Source organism: Crinia signifera, chromosome 4 (genome assembly GCF_055691185.1).
Source record: "Crinia signifera chromosome 4, ASM5569118v1, whole genome shotgun sequence".
Classification (NCBI taxonomy): Eukaryota; Metazoa; Chordata; class Amphibia; order Anura; family Myobatrachidae; genus Crinia; species Crinia signifera.
The window spans coordinates 122,171,662-122,192,884 of record NC_139220.1 but is presented as its reverse complement, the minus strand read 5'-3'; positions in this window follow the sequence as shown (position 1 = coordinate 122,192,884).

Sequence of the window (21,223 nt, the reverse complement as noted above, 5' to 3'; positions counted from 1 at the left end):
GCAACATCTCATGTGGAATAGAACTCTCATCTTAGTAAATTTCCCCCTTTGTCTAGAACTAGCATCTCCATGTTAACACTGTATATACTGTAGGACTTTTTCAGAACTTTTACAATAGCAAGTAATATAATTGAACAAAATGTTTCATATCCTTCACTGTCTATGGGGCCCACTTATCAATGAGTTTTAATCCTGATAATTAAAAATTATTATTTCTGCTTATCGACGCAGCAAGAATTTATGTACTCCCATGATGCATTACAATACATTAAAAATACATTAAAAACCTGGAAGGTTTTGCAATGTACAAAAAGGCATGATAACATCTGCGCTATATATCAGGATGTGCAACAATAAAGTGAGTTGAAAAACATTTAATATCTTAAAAAGTAGTGATACATACGTAGCATTAAAACAAGGTATGCATTAGCCCTGTGACAAAAACAACATATTCTGATGTCCAGATGCCATATAAACTTGAGATGAATTGGTCCAAATTCAATACAGAAGTAGCAGTGCAGCAGATAGGATAAATCAAGCCAATCAGTCCAGGGGAAGCAATGAAGAAGTAAGAAAAATAATCTTGGCGCACAGGAAGGTGAGCCTGACTCTGGCACTGATCTAGAGTCAAATTGGGGTTTATATAGAAGGCAGATTTTCACATAAAACCACATCTGACAAATGACTGCATTCTTAAATATGAAGTGATCCATGCACTTTATCCTTTTTGGAGAGTGGAGAGCTTCTCAGATGAGCGTGGGACTGCTTGTCTGCAGTACACTGACATAGGAAGGCAGACCTGAGCATTCACTTTGTTCAGGTTGCAGAAAGTGGGGTCACCATCAGCTAGGGTTTTTATCAAAATATTCTGCCCTTCTAAATTCAATATCACCAACAGCACAAAGCTGCTTTTGCCTCTACTTTTTTCTTTAGCAATTGAGCCTCTGGCTGAATGAATTAGGACTTTAGATTTCATTTCTGTTTGACATCCATGGTGTTACATGTTCCTTACCATGGGGGTTTACATGCTCATTGCCCAGGGTGATTGATTACATGCTCTTTGCAAGTGGGGTTTACATGCTCATTGCCTGTCAAGCTACAGATTGACTGATGTCATCATTCGCCAACCTAATCCTCACTCTCATCAGTGTGTACATCTTTCTCATCATCATCCCACAATATCAGTTCATCACTTCTGGAATCCTCCATTAGCAATGTCTCTGTTTTCTGATGGAATTGGTGGGAAAGGTCTTCCTTGTGAAATTTGTAGTTCATTTTTATGAACATAATTTTTTCTACATATTGAAGAAGTAGCCTCTGACGCCACTCATTAATAAGGTTCACAGCTGTGCTGAAGACTCTCTCCAGGTACACACTGAGCATCAGTGACGTCGTTAGTAGACCACATTAAATTGTCACCATGAATGATGGCAGCAGCTGGAGCAAGAGTATTTGGTCCTTTAAACTGTTTGTTATACATTTATTAATTTAATTAATTAAATTTAAACAAGAGCAAAATGAGCACAAGTGAAAGTGACCCAGTACAAGAGTGAGTGACCCAGCACAAGAGTGACCCAGCACAAGAGTGAGTGACCCAGCTCAAGAGTAACCCACCACAAGAGTGAGTGACCCAGCACAAGAGTGAATGACCCAGCACAAGAGTGACCCAGCACAAGCGTGACCCAGCACAACACCAAGCAGAACTGTTTGCTGTTCGAAAAAGTGGGAGAAATGGCGCCAAATACGCAAGACGCTGAGCCTTTAAAGACTCGACGTCTTGCGAGTTTCCAATGCGGGACTTTGCCATTTGGCCATGCTTGGGTTTCCGGACAAAGCCGGAAACTCGCAAGCACAACTCACGGAGAGATCGGGGGGCTGTGTTCAGAGCGGTTCGAATGTCTTGGAATCCAAACTGCTCATCTCTAATATTTAATAAAATTAATGACTCTACGTGTGTTTTCAGATGCCTGTCTGCCTAGCATGAAGCCCACTTAATCAGAACTAATCAAACTAGGGAGGAGAGGGGATCGTCGATTTGCTATAATTTTAACATATAGTTTGAAGAAGTTATGGGGCCATAATTCTGGACAGCTGTAGGATATTTGCCCAGGACATAATATTTTTTCTTCTTTAAGCAAAAAGGTGTTGATTCAAATGCAGCAATGTTATTAAAACACGTCCTCTACCCCACCACCAACCACTCATGCTGGAGCCGATGGTTGAGGGAGGAGTTGGAGTGAGAACAAATAATGTTCCATGTATTTAGAAGATTGTGCACTTCTTCCAATTTACTCGCTTCTATCTCCGCTGCTTTGTGTAGCCTTGATCGTGGATCGCGTAGCCTTGATCACAGCTTTCAATGAACACCAATGGTTAAAAACAGATGTATCTTTGGGGCAGTTAAGTGTCTAGATACAAATCTAAGGACCACTGTATTGCTTGGAGTAAATGATCACTTACCGACATGCCAAACAATCAAAATAAGAGAGTTGTTAGACCAAGTTATCGGCAATATATCTATTATACAGATAGAAGGTAATGTCCATGTATCCACTAACACTAAATTGAATTTAGAACATGATCTGTGAACATGGGAGTAATTAGTATAATCTCTATCTAGGGTGTTTAGTCTGCCAGATGTCAAACACATCATAACAACAGGTAAATCACACACTAACCACCTGGCCTTCCTTGGATTCAAGGACAGGGCTGATTATAGATAGGAAAGATTTTTGTTATAGTGATGCCACTGTTGTAATGTCAATAGCAATGAGTCCAATAACCTCAATTTCCTAGTGGTCTGCATTATAAATGCAAACTAACTCTCAAAATCCCTTTAAGGCATTGGGCCTGGATTGATTTCCAATTACATCTAATATAATGTTTTCTCAACAGTTGGTCCCCATTTGTTCCAGTTGCAATATTTTGCATGGTGACCAGTTTCATCACAATTAATCAGTCTCCCAAATAATAGTCCTACCTAAACCAGACACTGGCCTCTCCCTTTGTGCCATTTACACTCCAATTTTATTGCTGAACACTTACCTCAAACTGTTTGCTTAAAACATTGTAAAACAGACTGTGAATAAAATTGGCCTCACTAAGTGGCCCTGACCAATTGGACTTTATTTAATGTCAACAAACCTTGGACAACAAAAGGCACACAATTGACCTAATTCATCACATTAATTCTACTAAGACTCTGCAGTAATCTAAAAAGCATTAAATCAAGGACTTTTTAATTTACCTTATGCTGTCCTCTTTTGGAGTAATTTTCAAAAAGCCATTTGTTCTCACTTCTCAACCTTGGTCATGGCAAATGGCTTGAGAGCCTCATGATTCAAGCCAGGTAAGGAAAAGGTCCACTTTCACTATAAACTATATTCATTGAAAAAAAATATTTATGCTGTTTAGTTGGTGTTTTTTTCCAGATATCCACATGGAATTATACTCCTTGCATCTTATAGAGCTACAAAGTGGCCCACACAAACTCTGAGGACCTGACCCTGCATGCCACATCACAAATAGTTAGTGCAAGCCTCTAAATATATCTTGACCTATTGATCCTCAGCTCAGTATCTTGGGTTTCTCTTACTAAATCTCACTCCTCCCTCTACCAGACCAGATAAGTCCTCATATCTAGAACCCTAAATAATGAATCAGAATGACAGAATCAAATGTATACCATATATCACACAATCAATACTATTAAAATCTCACCTCCTGCATATTTTATCTATTTTAAATTCTCACAGTTAAGGTACTTGTATCAGGTCTTGTCTCTGCAAAAAAATAGCTTTGTTATGGCTGGCCATAAACCCCACCTTCAAAAGTCTTTAGTGGATAAGTCTATGAATTTGGGGGGGATTATGACTTGCTATCAAGCAGTCTGAATATTAAAAGGTCGGTAGATTGAAAACTCCTCTTTTCAAGATAGTAGAGTTGACACACTTAATGTAACTGGCTCCCCAAATCCTTCAGGTCACCTTCATCACATTCAGTTTTGACACTTACATTTAATATGCAGTTGTGGGACAGGCCTTAAGCCACTCTTGACCTTTCATCATGCCTATCCCTTATACAGTATCTCCACTGTGGGATCATCTTTTGTTCTATTCAGGCTGTAGGTTGGGTATAGCATCTTTGTGGCGCAACTGAGAAATTTAGTAATTTAGTCATGTAAAGGGGTGGTCACCCCCTCCCTTTTCATTTGCTGTGTTTCAGGTTTATTTTGACCTGCCTACCTCATGTGACTATCAATTACTTCAGATTTATGTTTACCACCTCTTTCAAATGACTATGTATGTAAGTTTTATATATTTAACTATTTCTTGTATTCTTACCCTCGCCTCACAATTTTGCCTGGGAGGCTGATCTTTTACTGGTGCAGATGTATTATAGCTGTGCATAGCGCCTCTAGCCTGCCTGATGTACTGACATTGCTTTTACTGCTGTCTTGACAAAGACCCCTAGAGGGTGGAAACGTTGACTTTCTCTTTTATGGATTAAAAATAACCTCTACTACAATTTGACTGATGAATGATCCTTGCTGAAAGATATTATTTCTGCTAGCCATTGGAGATGGTTGTCTTGAGGTTATTTGGTGGATCCCTATCTACCTAATGTGGTCTAAACTGATTTTGTCATCCAAGATATAAGAACATGTTTTTACATTATATAATTAGATACAATCTTGATTAGATTTTAGGAATTATTTAGCTCCTGCCATATGCCATATGCCTTCATAATTTACTTAGCTCTAGAAAACTTGGCTTGCGAATGTTAAAACAAAATATACCCTGCTAATTATTTCTTGGCATATGAAGCATTTTTGCTAAGATCTGTGTGAATCTTAGTTATGTTGAGAGAGAGTTCTAAAATTAATAATTACTGTAGAGTTCAATCAACATTGGAGATGAGAATAAATAAGTACAGTATTACTATAACTACATGGATAAGACAAATGATAACTAAAACACCTTTCTGAAAATTATGGTATAATTTGCATCAATTTCATTTTGCATGGAGGTTAGGTGAACTGAATTTCTTGATAGTATCTGATATAATGGAACTAACACTTCACTGAGTGGTGCAACTTATACTGTAATATAGTTTTTCAAAACACAGCAAAAACAGTTAAATCCTGGGGTGCAGCTTTTAATTTCTACATCTACAGTACCTGTAAGAAAGTTTTGTGTATCAGAGTAATAACAGAAATACAGTAAGCTTGCATTTATAGGTTTCACAGAGTGTCTAGTAACATCAGTAGAACTTGAATGAAAAATGCTTATTATTTTGGAATTCATCAAAAGATTAATATAAGCATTACAATATGAGTAATTTTATCGAAGCAGTAATTCATAAAATGATTCTTCAGCATAACTACACACCAAACACACCAAACTTATGAGTTCACACAATGTTACCGTTTGTGGTTATGCATATGGGCTGGAGTTATTGGTGTATGTTTGATAACAAATATAAACCTTCTGAAGCAAAAAATATATATATTTATTGTAATTCATGCCAATGTGGACACTTGGTCATGAATCCTTTCATATTCCTCCGCTTAGATAATAAAGTTTAATTCATTTAGGTGCCCCACAGTGATTAGTAGTCATCTAGGAATACATCTGACACAGTATTATAGTCAGGAGAAAAGTTGCAGAGCAACAAAAAACTGGGCGCTAGCTAGGGGTGTGTTGCGAAGCAGCTACTTAAGAGGGGTGAGTGACCCCTCAACAGGAAGATAGGAAAAGGAAAAATAAAAGTAGCGCTACTACACCAATGTATACCCTGGACACTTCACCCAGCACTTTTAACATACCATCTTTTGGATCCGGACCACCCGCCCCAGTGATTTTCTTGCCACCCTTCCACCCTCCTTACCATCTCTGGACCACATCACCCATGTTTGGAGAATCTCATGCTGCAATGCAATCCAATTAGGAACATAATCTCCAGGTAACAACCACTGTGGTAACTATAAAATTCTACCACCCTCATATGGGGACTGTGTTACTTCATCTATCCAGAGTTTGATTTGGAACATTGGTGGTGTACATAGGAACGGATCCACCTCACTTTAATTGAAGTGTTTTAAATTGTTTTATATGTTATTAAATGGTATATTTTACATGTTCATTGGTGTAGTAGCGCTACTTTTATTTTTCCTTTTACAGTATTATAGTCTACAAAAAATAAAATAAGACATTAAAAAAAATCCTCAGGTCTCTTGTTAATATTTAGAACACCTAGGACCTTTTAGGCTAATGAGCATTTCACAGCTAAAGTAGAACACACACATGCACCTGGCTAAGTTGTGTAAAGTTGTGGCTAAGTTGTGTAAAGGAGACATTGTTTGTTGCAAAAGGCTTTGTAGCCTTGGACTTTCATGCCCAGAGCTATCTGATTACCTCATTTGGTAAATCTGCAACTAGAGTGTGGTAAGCCATTGATTCTGGGATAAGTGTCAGAGTTAATGGTTACCACTTTCGAATCATTATAAGGATAGAAAGCCCTAGTTATCATATATTCCTGTTTAAACCCTCTTAGTAAATTTACCCCTAAAAATTGGTTTCACTGCAGGTTTATAATAGTGGCCAGGGCTATTCAATTGCAGCCTGTGGCAGCCACAGTAGGCTCCCCGGCTGCAATTATTATGTATTTCAAACAGAAACAGGCTCCACAGGCTGCAATTGAATAGCCCTGGCCACTATTATAAACCTGCAGTGAAACCAATTTTTAGGGGTAAATTTACTAAGATTGGAGTTCTATTGTAACCAATCAGAATCTATCTATTATCTTCTAAAAGGTGCTAAATATATAAGAGGTAGAATCTGATTTTACTCCTTAGTGTAAGCAGGAAACAACCTAGGTGCATTTTTTTAGTTACTCTTATATGGTATCACCATCCCTCTTTAATATTTATTTATGTAATATTTTATTGATAAACTTACACTTATGGCAGTGAAAGGGCCAAAACCTGCACCCAGCTGCAGAGGTTCCACTCGTGGTGACATCCTCCTCTTCCTCCTCCTCCTCCTCCTCCTCATCATCATCATCATCATCATCATTAATTTTCTCTAATATAGTATATTGCAGTACATTTGGGCCTGGTACACCAAGCTTCAAAAAGTGATAAAGTGAAGAGTTATAAACAACCAGCAAATAAGCTTATATCGTCCAGGTTACAGGTTGGGTTTGAAAAATGACACTTAAGAGCCAATTGTCTGGTTGTTTATCACTCTTCACTTCATCAATTTTTGAAGATTGGTTCATCTGGTCCTTTAATTTTAACTGCCTCTAGTAATGTTATCTAAGTTAAAAATAAATAATCAGATAAAATCTATTTTTTATTTCAAATTTTTCCCATTTCCCCTTCTTGGAATTCACTAATAGAAACTATTTTTATTTATGGATGTTTAAAAAGATAGCCATGTAAAAATTCCTATTGCATACAAAATAGTTTCAAAATGATTATCATTTTACAGTACCGGCACAAAGCAAAGCTGTGAGATATTTTCTGATATGAAATAGCTTCAGTCAAAAAGGGTTAAAGGAACTTCAAAGTTTGGAGTAAAAAAATCAACATAAATATTGTAACTCTCTAGTAAGAATGAATGTCAAAAACTGGTAAACAGTGAAAGCATTGATAAGGCTGTCATTGAAAAGTTTTTCACATGGTATCCTCATAATTGAATTGACTTTATATAAAACTGTTGCCATTTCAGAATGTTCAGCCATAAAAATACAAAAATAAAATGAATGTAACACTGATTTTAGAGTTTAAATGGTAAGAAAAACAGTAATTATGCATACATTTCTGAATTATAATATGAATAGAATAAAATTGCTATAGAGCAAATTCATTCTTTATTAAAACCAGGGTGGAAATTTACTGTGGTTTTCCAACCTCCACACAATTCCAGTAGTTATATATGTTGCAAATACAGTATTAGACAATTATTATACAGCTAATGAATGAATACATACTGTGTATACAGTAATAGTTTCATACAAAAGAGTGATTTATAAATTAAAACAAAAGAAAAAAGGAGTATCAGGGTATCTCAATTTTATTGTAGTGGTTAATACAAAGTTTGGTACTTGTTTAGTTTCACGGCAGCAGCGTCTCAGTCGCAGCAGCGTCTGTGTCCCCTTTCAGGGCTCGCTTCGCTCTCCCACGCTACGGGCTCGGTGGCTTGCTACGCTCGCCGCTCTATCTAAAATCAACTCCATGCCAACGTGGATTGTGGGGGTATGAACGATTCACGTTGGCATGGACTTTATTTTAGAAAGTTTGCCGAGCGCCGAACCCGGAAGTAGCGAGCGGCCATGCTTCCGCCGTGAAACTAAACAAGAACCCAAAGTTTATTACAACAGGGCTTCAACAAATGCAATAGGTACAAGGATAAGTAGATACAGATATGCATATTAAAGAGCATCAGATTGCAAAATACAAATAATGTATCAGCTGATGTTTTTTAGTGACTTCCAATAATGGGTAGCAAGTTATTCCATTAATTATGGTTTAACATCACCTTTTAAACATCAATTTCATTCAGTGAAAAAGGGATTTGAAAATAAGATGATGGGTAAAAACGAGGATTGGTAAAAATGTGGTAAACATTGATCGCAGGATACTTTAAACTGAAAAGTCATACTGAATATATTTTCATATGAGTAATTACCTAATATGCACAAGTCACACTTACTATACACCATCAGCCTGAAGGAGAAAGCATTAATTGAGACATCCTACTGTATCTGATTAGTATCGGCATTCTGGGATGGGAATAGGCCATTGTAGCCTATGGGTACACATGGCAGTGGGCGAGGGGCAGTGCAGTGAGCGGGTGTGGGGGGTGGGTCAGCGCACAACGGTGCATGCGCAGAGCCCCAGGATCTGGCCATCACAGGGACAGGGCTACTTTAGGAGCCCTGTTCCTGCACCCAGCAGGTTATACATTGGGCCAAAATGCTTGCATATTACAATGCAATCGTGGGCGTTAATATTCTGGGCAGATTGCATTGTGCGATATTGATAAATGTGGGCCTTTGGCTGTGTGTACAGTCGAAGCGTTGTTGCTATAGTGATTGAAAGATAGTGTGTGTGGTTGAATTGTGTGTGGGGGTGGTGGGGGTGTGGTGTTGTGGGGTAGGGGTTTGTTGGGTTATGGATTTTGTTGCTGTGCTGTAAGTTTAGGTAGGTGTAAAGTGCATGGGTTGGTGGTATAGTGGTAGAAAGAGTAGGTGTGTGGTATTAGTTTTATATGGAGGGTGGATTGTGGGACCATTAACCCGTTGAGTGGTGGGTTTTGCTGGGGCAGGACAAACCTACCAGGGCAGGTTTGTCCTGCCCCAGCAAAACCCACCACATGAATTTGGAAACCCCCCTCCCTCACCTCTGCACCGGCGTTAGTACGCCGGAGCTTCCCTGCCGCTGCTGTCCCCATTGCCTTAGCCGGCCGCCTGTCACTTTCAGCAATGACGTCGGTGGCAGGCTGGGGGACGTTCGCAGCGGCTCAGGAGGACTCAGGTGCCTGAGCGCTCCCGAGTCCTCCCCGAGCCGCACTGACCATACCCGAGCCTGCCGCCGACGCCACTGTAAAATGAGTGACCGCTGGCTGGTGGGCGGGTCAGGGGAGCTCCGGCGTACCGATCGCCGGAGCAAAGGTGATGGGGGGACTGCAAGGTTGTGACAGGGGGTGGGCTCTAGAGGTGCTGCGCCAGTGGCGCATTGTATATTAGTGGTATGCCCGGAAATTTTCCGGGACAGCCCACTGCGGCAGTGCAGCTGAGGCCAGAAAATTTCCAGGCATACCACTCAAGGGGTTAAGGGGTGTTAGTTGTTGTGGTGCAGGCTAGGTAGCATATGTGCACAGTGTAGGCTTAGTTAGAATATAGCCAAAAAGGTAGATGTTATCCGTTGGTGGTATAGTGTGGAGTTGTACTGTTTTTGGGTGCTGGGCTGGTGTCGGCGGACAGGCAGGTTTGAGGGGAGGTTTGAGGGGAGTGGGAGCTTAGTGTCAGCGGTGGCCGGTGGTGGCAGGCGTCAGCCACAGTATTATTGCGCCAGAGGGGGTGCCAGGCAGCGGGCGCAGGGTAAAGGAGCCTGTGCCGGGATGAGCGCTTCGGGGTGGCAGCAGGAGGAAGTAGAAGGCATGTGCATGGGTCTGCACTGTTTGTGCGGAGCGTGTGCTGGGGTGGCACAGGGAGACTTGGATTGTGCTGCCTTTAAAGTGTGTGTGCGGCAGCGCAAGATCCCGCGAGACTTCCCAGAGCTCAGGTGCCGGGGCAGAGTGCTACATGGTATAACGTTGCGCATATCCTCTCTTGTATGTATGTATATATATATATATATAGGGCGGAGTGAAAAAACTGAAATTGAGAAATTCAAAATTGGCTAGTGTGGGAAAGTTGTGACTTGACCTGAATAAGAAATGTGCAAAAGCTTTTTGATCTGAGTCAACATCTTCTGTTCTGGCAAGAGGCCTGAAGTTTCACTTTTTTGGTGAAAATGACGAAACTGTAAAGATGCTCCGATCTAGTTAAAATTATGTCAGGATGTCTTAGAGTGGTCTATTAATATACTTTAGCTTAGTAAAAGAGAGTATGAGCTTGTCCTAGTGCAAAGTGACTGACTTTGGCAGGAGAAAAAAATCCCTGATAAATGACCCATTTTCATGGTTTCCATTGTGAATTTTGTGTTTTCTCCAGAAAGTGTATTTTTTTTTTTTTTTTTGGGAGAGGATGCTCTGTAATACCGCTTTCAGACCGCACTGTGAACATGGGTTATTGCAGTGTTCGCGGGGCTTAAACACGGGTGAAGGTGTGGTATGAAAGCGCCACACTCAGAAAACCCGTGTTGAGCAACACGGCTTTTCAACCCTGGTCTTTACCAGGGTTGAACTCGGCTCTAACACGTGTTTGTGTGCGGTCAGAAAGGCCCCGACCCGTGTCATCCGACACTACTGTTTCTGAAATGCCGCTATTGGTGGATTCCTGTGAGGTCAGCAGTCTGACCCCAGAAACCAACAAGCAGCACGCTGGAGCTGCGGACCACAGGACACAGGCACCATCCCAGCCTGTGCTCCGCACTTTAACAGCCTGCTGTTCCCCACTTTGGAAGCCTATTGCTCCACACTTCTACAGCCTGCAATCCACACTTGTCCAGTGTGTATTCCACACTTCTACAGCCTGCAATCCAGTGTGTAAAACTGTGCACTTTTCCTCAGCATGAAATAAGTGTACAGCATGTTGCATAGTGTGACACTATGCTGCATGCTAACACCTGAATCACACAGAATCAAAGCACAAACATCCATGAGGTCAGAGAAGTCTGCCATGCTGCTGCAATGCTGTGAACAATCTCCGCCCCTCACTTTTATTTCCTTTGTGACATCATTATTGTGAGCCATGAAAAAAGTCAATTTTTAACGACACACATAGGTTTTGCTGGCCAGACACGGGTTCAGTGTGTAAGCACCAATCCTAAGAAAACCCGGGTTGAAGTGCAGTGTGAAAGGGGTATTTTAAGAGGCTGACACGGCTCTTCACAAGGACAAACCCGTGTTCAAAATGCAGGGTTGGACACGGGTTTGCGGTCTGAAAGTAGTATAATTGATGTGATCAAGAAAAGAAACTTGGTGAAAAAAAACAGGTAAAATCCCTTTTGTTTGCCTTTAATAGAATAGTGCGCCCCTGTCCATATAGGTGCTGCTATCTAAATGATAACAGACCGAATGTATGAATGGTCAGCATCATTACTAGTAAAAAGGTAATGAGGCATTTCTGTGAACTGTTGTATCACTGCCTTTTGGCCCTTATTCAAACCTGATCGCAGTAAAAATTTATTCTCAAAATGGGCAAAAAAATGCTGCACTACAGGGGGGGCAGATGTAACATGTGCAGAGTGAGTTAGATATGGGTGGGGTGTGTTGATACTGAAATCTAAATTGCAGTGTAAAAATAAACCAGCCAGAATTTACCTTGCACAGAAACAAAATAACTCACACAAAAGAGATTTACCCTGGTTTTTTTTTCACCAAGTTTCTTTTCTTGATCACATCAATTACAGAGCATCCTCTCCCAAAAAAAAAAAAATACACGTTCCGTAGAAAACACCACATTCACAATTGAAACCATGAAAATGGGTCATTTATCAGGGATTTTTTCTCTCACCAAAGTCAGTCACTTTGCACTAGGACAAGCTCATGCTCTCTTTTACTAAGCTAAAGTATATTAATGAACCACTCTAAGACATCCTGACATAATTTTAACTAGATTGGAGCATCTTCACAGTTTTTGTCATTTTCACCAAAAAAGTGAAACTTCAGGCCTCTTGCCAGAACAGAAGATGTTGACTCGGATTCAGTATTGAATCCCGGCGGTCGGGATCCCGGCGTTCAGAATCCCGACGCCGGAATCCCGACAGCCGAAATGCCGACAAGGGGGGGACGTGGATCGCCCCCCCTTGCGGGCTCGCTGCGCTCGCCACGCAGCGGGCCCGGTGCCTCGCTACGCTCGGCACACTAATTTATTCTCCCTCCAGGGGTGTCGTGGACACCCACCGAGGGAGAATGTGTCGGCATTTCGGCGGTTGGGATTCCGGCGTCGGGATTCTGAACGCCGGGATCCCGACCGCCGGGATTGTAACTGCATCCCGTTGACTCAGATCAAAAAGCTTTTGCACGTTTCTTATTCAGGTCAAGTCACAACTTTCCCACACTAGCCGATTTTGAATTTCTCAATTTCAGTTTTTTCACTCCGCCCTAATATATATATATATATATATATATATATATATATATATATATATGCAAGAGAGAAAGGAGAAAAAGCGCACCAGTGAGTATTTTAAAAATAACACTTTACTGAAAAATATATATGCTCACATACATCAAGTAAAGGAATTGTCAGCTTGCCAGCAATAAAAATAATTCGGCACATCAGCGTGGTGAATGGATGGACACTGCGAGGAGGACACCGCAGGATACGGCGCCCACGCCGAGTAGATCTCAACCTCCAACACCAACCACATGCAGGATACGCTGGAGAGCCTCCGACAGGACAGCCACACTTGTCAGGATTCTGGCATGCCCAACTAGTTTCGTCGCCGGATGGACTTCTTATATATATACATATATAAAATCCATTTGGGTAGCACTCACAATAAATTAATCCAACGCACTGGGGTGCCAGACAAGTCACTCAGGCCACCAATTCCAAGAGGTTCCAAAAATATATTTGATTGTAAAGAGTGCACTCACCAGATTCCTTCAATAAAGTAAAAAAGTCCTTTATTTCAACATTATAAAAGGGATAAGAATAGAATCAACTTTATTGGCCATGTATGCTTGCGCACACTAGGAATTTTTTGTGGATTTACAGTGCAGCAACAAGCAGGGATGAATGGGGGGGGGGGTGAAGGCATTACATACATTACTTTAAGACATTACATGTGGGGAACACATGCCCACCGAGTTGCACAGCACCTAGGCAGCCATCAGCGGCGCCACTGGTCGCTGCAACAGCCAGGAAGGTAACATTAAGCAGAGACAGTACAGTTATCACACAGGGAACACATACCCACCAAGCTGAACAGTGCCTAGGCAGCCATCAGCGGCGCCACTGGTCGCTGAAACAGCCAGGTAGGTAACAATATAAGCAGGGACAGTTCAGTTATCACACAGGGAACACATACCCACCAAGCTGAACAGTGCCTAGGCAGCCATCAGCAGCGCCACTGATCGCTGAAACAGCCAGGTAGGTAACAATATAAGCAGGGACAGTACAGTTTTCACACAGGGAACACATACCCACCAAGCTGAACAGCGCCTAGGCAGCCATCAGCGGCGCCACTGGTCGCCAAAACAGCCAGGTAGGTAACAATACAAGCAGACAGTACAGTTATAACACAAGGAACATATTTGGCTGAGCTGCACAGCTCCTAGGCAGCCATCAGTGGCGCCATCTTGATCATGCTGCTCAAAGGCAGCAGTAATAATATTATTTTTATTTAGCATGGCAACTGAAGCATGAGTTCGACTGGTTGTAGCACTTTCTTCCAAAGCTGGCACACCCTGCCAGCTTGTTGCTGGCAGGTTGTGCAACTAGTGATGGTACAGCGTACAGGCTTTGCAAACAGTGGTTACGGAGGTACATGGTACAAATCATTGTAAAGAAACAGAAAACAAAGAAAGTAATACAAAGCTTTCATCAGATTAGAGGCTGAGAGAGATGGTAATTGGTGAAAAATAAATTGATGCCATGTGCAGGTGTAAGTCCAAATCCAGTCCAAACTCCAGTCAAACTCATGCTTCAGTTGCCATGCTTACGATGCAGGCTAAGATGGCAGGCAAAGCCTTTGAGCAGGCTTCCAAATATTTCCAATTTTAAAGGAAAGTTTGGGTCAGCTGGTACAGGGGGAGGGGCTGGTGTTTGCACAAATTGCTCAACAGGCTAATTAGTGGAGGGGGGAAGTTGCAGGCTCCAAGTAACAAAACAATTCACAATGCAGACTTTTCTTTAAATGAAAAGCATCAGATGTTCAAAGTGGGATTCATGTACCTGAAAAATAGGAGATGAGATGGTTTTAAAACTTCTCTCCAGTCAAACTCATGCTTCAGTTGCCATGCTTACGATGCAGGCTAAGATGGCAGGCAACCTTTCGGGTCACTAAGGACCCTTTGTATCAGGAGCCATGTTGTATGGTTCAGTCCTTCCATGTCTGTTCTGTGTTGTTTTCAGTCTGTGTTTGGTATTAGACTCTGGTGGACTCCGGTGGTGAGTTTGTGCCATTACAGCTCAATCCTCCTGTGAGCTGATTTCTGTCTGTTTCTGATATTGGACTCTTTGGTGGCCTCCCGTGGTGAGTCTGTGGGATTACAGCTCAATCTCTGTGAGCTTAATTATGCACAAGCCTTGGAGGCATGACCTCGTTATCCCTGCTTGGGAGTTGGGCTGGATCTCTCACAGGTGTCTTGATCACCTGAGCTCTTTTTAAGGGATCTGGCCCAGGTCAGCCCCACCGGTGATATTGTTTCCTGCACTGTTCTCCTGTGCTGTCACATCCTGGTCCTGTCTGGTCACATCCTGTCCGGTCACATCTTGGTCCAGTCTTGTCTGGTTTTGGTCCTGTCCTGGTCCGGTCTTGATCCAGTCCTGTCCTGGTCCGGTCCCGGTCAGTGTTGCTGTCAGTCATTCCCGGCACGCACTTCTCCATCCTGTGCTGCCGGGGTTCGCAGTCTGGTCACGTAAGTGCTCCAGTGGAGCTTGGTTCTGTTACTTTCTTTATTACGGTGGGCAAGTTGCCCTTTGTCCTAGGTTCTAGTTATTGTCGTGGTCCAGCTCTGCTTGGTATGGAGAGGCCCACGGTTTAATGTTTATGGTATGGAGAGGCCCACGGTTGAGTGTTTATGCCTGTTTTGGGGTACCAGTTTATGTGTATCCAGTATTTGCTTTGGCTTGTTATTTGTGGTAGAAAGAGGTGGGGGTCAGTGTCCCGATTTGCTGTGCAGGCTGCATGGGTGAACAATGTCAATGGTGTCATCAAGGAGGGCAGTTAGCGGCATCCCGCTGTCTGTGCTTACCCGTTGATGAACCCGTATGTTGCCGCTTAATTTCATTTATTTTGATTATTTAATTAGACACAATCTGACAGCGCCATCATCCCATTTATAGTATTGACCAAACAGAAATTTAGGGACAACAATCCCGCAAGACCAACACAGACTGATTACCATTCCTTCTCCATTTGTAACACTGCCCAAGCAGGAGTTAACTATCGGACATCCCAGCACAGTACCTCAATCAGCAGCAAGCATTCCCCAGCAGGGACACTCCCACATATCCTTGACCTATGAGAAACGGAACAAGCATTAGAGGCAGGCTAATGGACCAGGTGGTAGACCAGGACTTTAAAAGACTAGCACATACAGACACCCAGCAATCCTTGAAAAAGGTTACACTCATTGGTACACCTGCACCGACCATCCAGGACACTCTCCAATCACCACCTCTCTCACAGCTGCAGCCTCCTCCCGGCCGGGAGTCAAGCCCACAGAAGCCTGTCAGTCTGACCAAGGGGACCGCACTCGGAAGTCACGCCAGACGGCATCTGTGGAGCCAGGTGTCAGCGCACGGCTGTGCGAACACTCGCGCTCGTCACATCCACAGGAAAGCGGCAACACACGGGTTCATCAATTGGAAAGTGCAGACAGTGGGACGCCGCTAACTGCCCTCCTTGATGACACCATTGACATTGTTCACCCATGCAGGCTGCACAGCAAATCGGGACACTGACCCCACTGCACACAGGGGGAGACATAAGTCAATTTGCCTCTTATGGTAGAAGGGGATCTGTTGATCACCCCTATCCCCGCAAGGGCTCTCCCTGTACACAGCAGAGGTCCCACAGTACAGAGACATTACCCATACTCTAGGACGCTGCACACAGGGGGAGACATAAGTAAATTTGCCTCTTATGGTAGAAGGGGATCTGTTAATCACCCCTATCCCCGCAAGGGCTCTCCCTGCACACAGCAGAGGTCCCACAGTTTAGAGACATTACCCCTGACTCTAGGGCCACAAGTTAGGACCCCCTCCTCACCCTGCTACCACAGTGAGAGACACGGGGTATCCGACCTGTGAGTCCACAGAACTACCCCCACCCATCCTCATTGGGGGAGCCATTCCACATCCCCCTATTTCATAATAAAATACTAAAATTGTATGAATTACATCTGCCTTCCTGACTACATTTATTACGTTCCAAATAATCACCCACAAACCCACACCTCCCACCCCGACTGAGTGCGCAATCCACCCACCTCGAGTGTTATTTTGGTGGCACCCCATTTTATTTATATCTTGTGTCTTTGACTTGGTCACTCTCCCTGTCCTTGGCCTGGTGCCATCAGTCAGTGTGTTCAATCCAGTTAGTGCCTGTTAGTTAGATCTCCTCTTGGCACTATCTCTGGCGGTTGCCGTAGACATGTCGTCTTGTAAGACCTGGTTGCATCGGAGTCGGAGTGGGCTTAACTCACTCCTTCAAACACGATGACTACAGGAGAAGCCTAGCAATCTGCAGTCTACTGTCACCTGCCCAAGAAGGCCAATAGAGTCAGTGTAGGGTGTGCTGTGGTCATCCTAAACAGCGGTCCCAGCTGAGGGCTCTGCCCACCACCACCAAATGCATGTACCCACCACGTTATACTTTGTCAAGACAATGACCCAAGCAGCATATATATTGCAGACAAAGTGGAGTCACTCACCAGTCTTGTAGTGTTCAAAAGAAGATTTAATCAGGCAGCATGATGAGGCACAAGAAAAATCAACGTTTCGGTCCACCTCTGGGACCTTTAAGATAACTATATATATATATATATATATATATATATATATATATATATATATAAAAACAGGTGGTTGGTCTGGCACTCGTGTAATTATCCAGGGGTATTGCTGTGGTGCCTTCTTAGGTAACAAACCAGGTTGCTCCAATATAATAGTCGAAAGGAAGCGGCACTCTCCAGACTGGTTTCAGAAGTATAAAAAGCCTTTATTCCAACGGCGTTTTGGGTGTTACCCCATTTTCAAGGACATACAAGATGCATGTAACAGACAATCAGACATAAATACCAGACAAAATCCCGCCCCCACACTAATCAGGCACTGCCTGGTCTTACCGGTATCACCTGCGAGCGGCCATGGCGGTCAGCGTGTGTCCACGAGTCCCCTGTGTATGCGTCGCATCAGGATGACGCCATACGCAATTGTAGCGCACGCACGTCACCAGTCCGCTTACTGCGTCCAAGGCCACTCGTTTCCTCCCTGCTAAGCAACGCCCTGCGTCACTCTGCTGCGTCCCGGCTTCCCAAGCGTTGCCTAGCAACCTATGTGACATAAACAAAAGAGATAAACAATGATTAAAAGTACGATCAATAATAAAAGTACGATCAATAATAAAGATAAAACTAGACTGTACATCATGCTGGGCTAAGAGACTAAGGAGAAGCATATTGATTATTTCCAATAAATATTCTCTAATGTCACAACGTATATGGGTTTTTAATTTATAATAAGCCCAGGCAGAGAAAGTGGAAACATGATTAAACACAGCAGATAATGGACGTGAAAAAATATATAAAATAAACAAAAAATTATATATCTTATAAAGAGTTATATGCATACAAAAAATACATGCATACAAAAATTACCACCAAACATCAATATACAGGGGAGGAAGTTTTTCTAGATGTTATGCTCTCCTACATTATAAATAGCACTGCAAACCCCATTGCTCATTTAAACCATTTGGGGCTAGCGTTTGCAAAGAGTAAATCCATTTGCACTCCAACTGCATCAATTTTTTGTTTCTATTCCCTCCTCGAAGGGAGAGCGGTATTTGATCTATGACCATTGATCTCATACTTGCCACACTGTGGCCCATTTTGATACAGTGGCGTGCAACAGGTTGGTCACTATGTCCACACAATAATCCCTGGTGTATGCCTGACCTATGTAGGGCCATCCGCTCCTTAAAGGTGCGTTGTGTTTTCCCCACATGTATGTCCTTGAAAACGGGGTAACACCCGAAACGCCGTTGGAATAAAGGCTTTTTATACTTCTGAAACCAGTCTGGAGAGTGCCGCTTCCTTTCTACTATTATATATATATATATATATATATATATATATATATATATATATATAGTAGTTGGAGCAAGGTGGCACACAGTTTGCGAGGTATTATCAGAGTTGCGGTGCAGGGTTCATACGGAAATAGATACAAACAGTTATCTCCCTTGCAATCAGGAAACAAAAGAACCAGCACACGCATTGGCAAAAAAACCGAAGGTGTATTTAAAGGTACATTACAGTTAGTTGAACGGAGGTATACAGCGGCTGACCCGACAGCCGTTTCAACTGGCAACCAGCCAGTTTTCCTCAGGGGTACCAACAAGCCTAGGACGTGTTCAGGTTTAAATACCTGTGTAAAAGGCGCCAAAGACCTTCTCCATGTCCAGTAAGGGTGCGCTGTCACTCAGCACCATCAGTGCTGATGCGCGCGGCTAACGGGGAGTGTGGAGGGCGCGTCAGAGGGAATCCCCTGTGGGACCAATCAGCACGTCCTGTGCTCGTAGCGCTGTGACACCCGGTGTGGTGAAGTAGAAATGTTTATGTGAAGAAACCTAGAAAGCGTGAAAGGGTGGGTGGCTGCAGGCTATGTGCGATGGATAGAGTGATTTGTTATTGTAGTAACAACAAGTCCGTATCCACGTTTTTAGGGAAAGGATCACGATCCACAGTGATAGTCTGCTGGTTTGTTGGAAAATTGTGCCAGATGTTCAGGCATATATGGCAATGTGTCTGGCATGTCAGCCACTAATGGTCGGCTAATTAGGATGTGTATATCCCTGTCATGTGTCACGTCAGTTTGCTATGGCATAGAGCAAACAAAAAACATTAATATAACAAAGCACACGGCGGTGCAACACAAATAAGGAGCACACAGCGGTGCTGATTGACATGTTGACACATTAACTGTGTTGACTATGGGATTCCTTCAGGAATCAAGACACAAATGGTGTAATGCCAGCAGCGTGCACACGGCGGTGCAGTCAACATTTCAACAGCATGTAGACATATAAGTGATGTTGACTGTGGGATGCAAACAGAGTTAGATTCACTGCGGAATCGTATGTGAGTCAGACCACCCATTGTTGGTCAAGGATAAGTTCATCAGTAATGCACTAGGGCATTGTACGTGAGTGAGGCTGTATTTTATCTCTGTGTGGTGCACTATTCAAGAGTACACTACGGCACTGTGTGTGCGTGGCAAAACCAACAGTTAAATAAAACAGCCCATTTTAAAATCCTCATTAAGTCCTAGGGGTGCTAGGCAATGCAGTCTGTGGATCCATCTTAGTTCACGCTGCAACAGAAGTTTATCTCTATCACCTCCCCTTGTGAGTGGGGGTATGTGGTCAATGAGATAGCATTTAAGTCCTCCAATTCTATGTCCTTTTTCCAAAAAAGTGCCTTACAACCGGTAGGGATCTTAAGTCCAATTCTTTGCTGCTGGGAAGGAGACTTTTTTTGATGGACGATCTATGTTAGCTTAAGCGCTCCTTAAGCATGCGTGTTGTTTTACCAACATATATGAGGTTACAGGGACAACTGAGAGCGTAGACAACGTACTTGCTATTGCAGTCAAGACGGTGTCGGATTTTCTATTTTTTGCCATCTTGAGGGTTGGTGAATTCCTTGCCAGTAACAAGGAAAGGGCAGTTCGAGCAACCAGGGCAATTGAATACTCCATTTTTCATGGATAGCCAGTTTTTGGTTTGTGGTTTACTGTGTGTGCAAAGTCTGTGACTACCAACATGTCTTTGAGATTTGGTCCTCGGCGATATGCAAATCTTGGTGGTTGTTGCAAGATTCTAGGTAAAGTAGGGTCACTGGCTAGTATGTGCCAGTGTTCGATGATCTTCTTCTTGATATGGTTGGAGGCCACTGTGTGTGTACTACAAAAATTGATCCGCATGTTCTCCTCTCCATGTAGTGCCTGTTTAGGTTTGAGAAGGTCTTCCCTCTTGAGGAGTGAAATTGGTACTTCTGTAGTTTCACGGCGCCGCCGCGCGCACACTCTGTCTCAGAAACTTGGCAGACTGCCAGAGGCTCTGATTAACCGTGCGTGTGCCGCTCTAGCTCAGACAGAGTGTGCTCGCGCCGCTCTAGCTGTACTGACAGCTACGTAAACAGCGTGGCGGCCGGGCAGCAGCAGCAGCGCGCTGCCCAGGCGCTGGCAGGTCACTGTGGTACTTGTAGTTCCACAGTGAAATAGGCAGCGCCTGGGCAGCGCTGACAACAGCGGGGGCAAGTGGACACACCCCGGGCACAACGCTGACGTGCCGGGGCTTGTAAAGTACTCACCCCGGCACACCGCTGTGTCCCCCATGTACACGCTAAATCCAATGGCTTGCAGCCTAGATCTAGGCGCTAATGCGCCTGGATTCACACTCCCTGCAAGCCGCTAAGGAGGAGGGGGGCGCCTGGATTTAGGCGCAAAACCCTCTGAATCCAGGCGCCTTGAGAGCCGCTAAGGAGGAGGGGGGCGCCTGGATTTAGGCGCAAAACCCTCTGAATCCAGGCGCCTTGAGAGCCGCTAAGAAGGAGGGGGGCGCCTGGATTTAGGCGCAAAACCCTCTGAATCC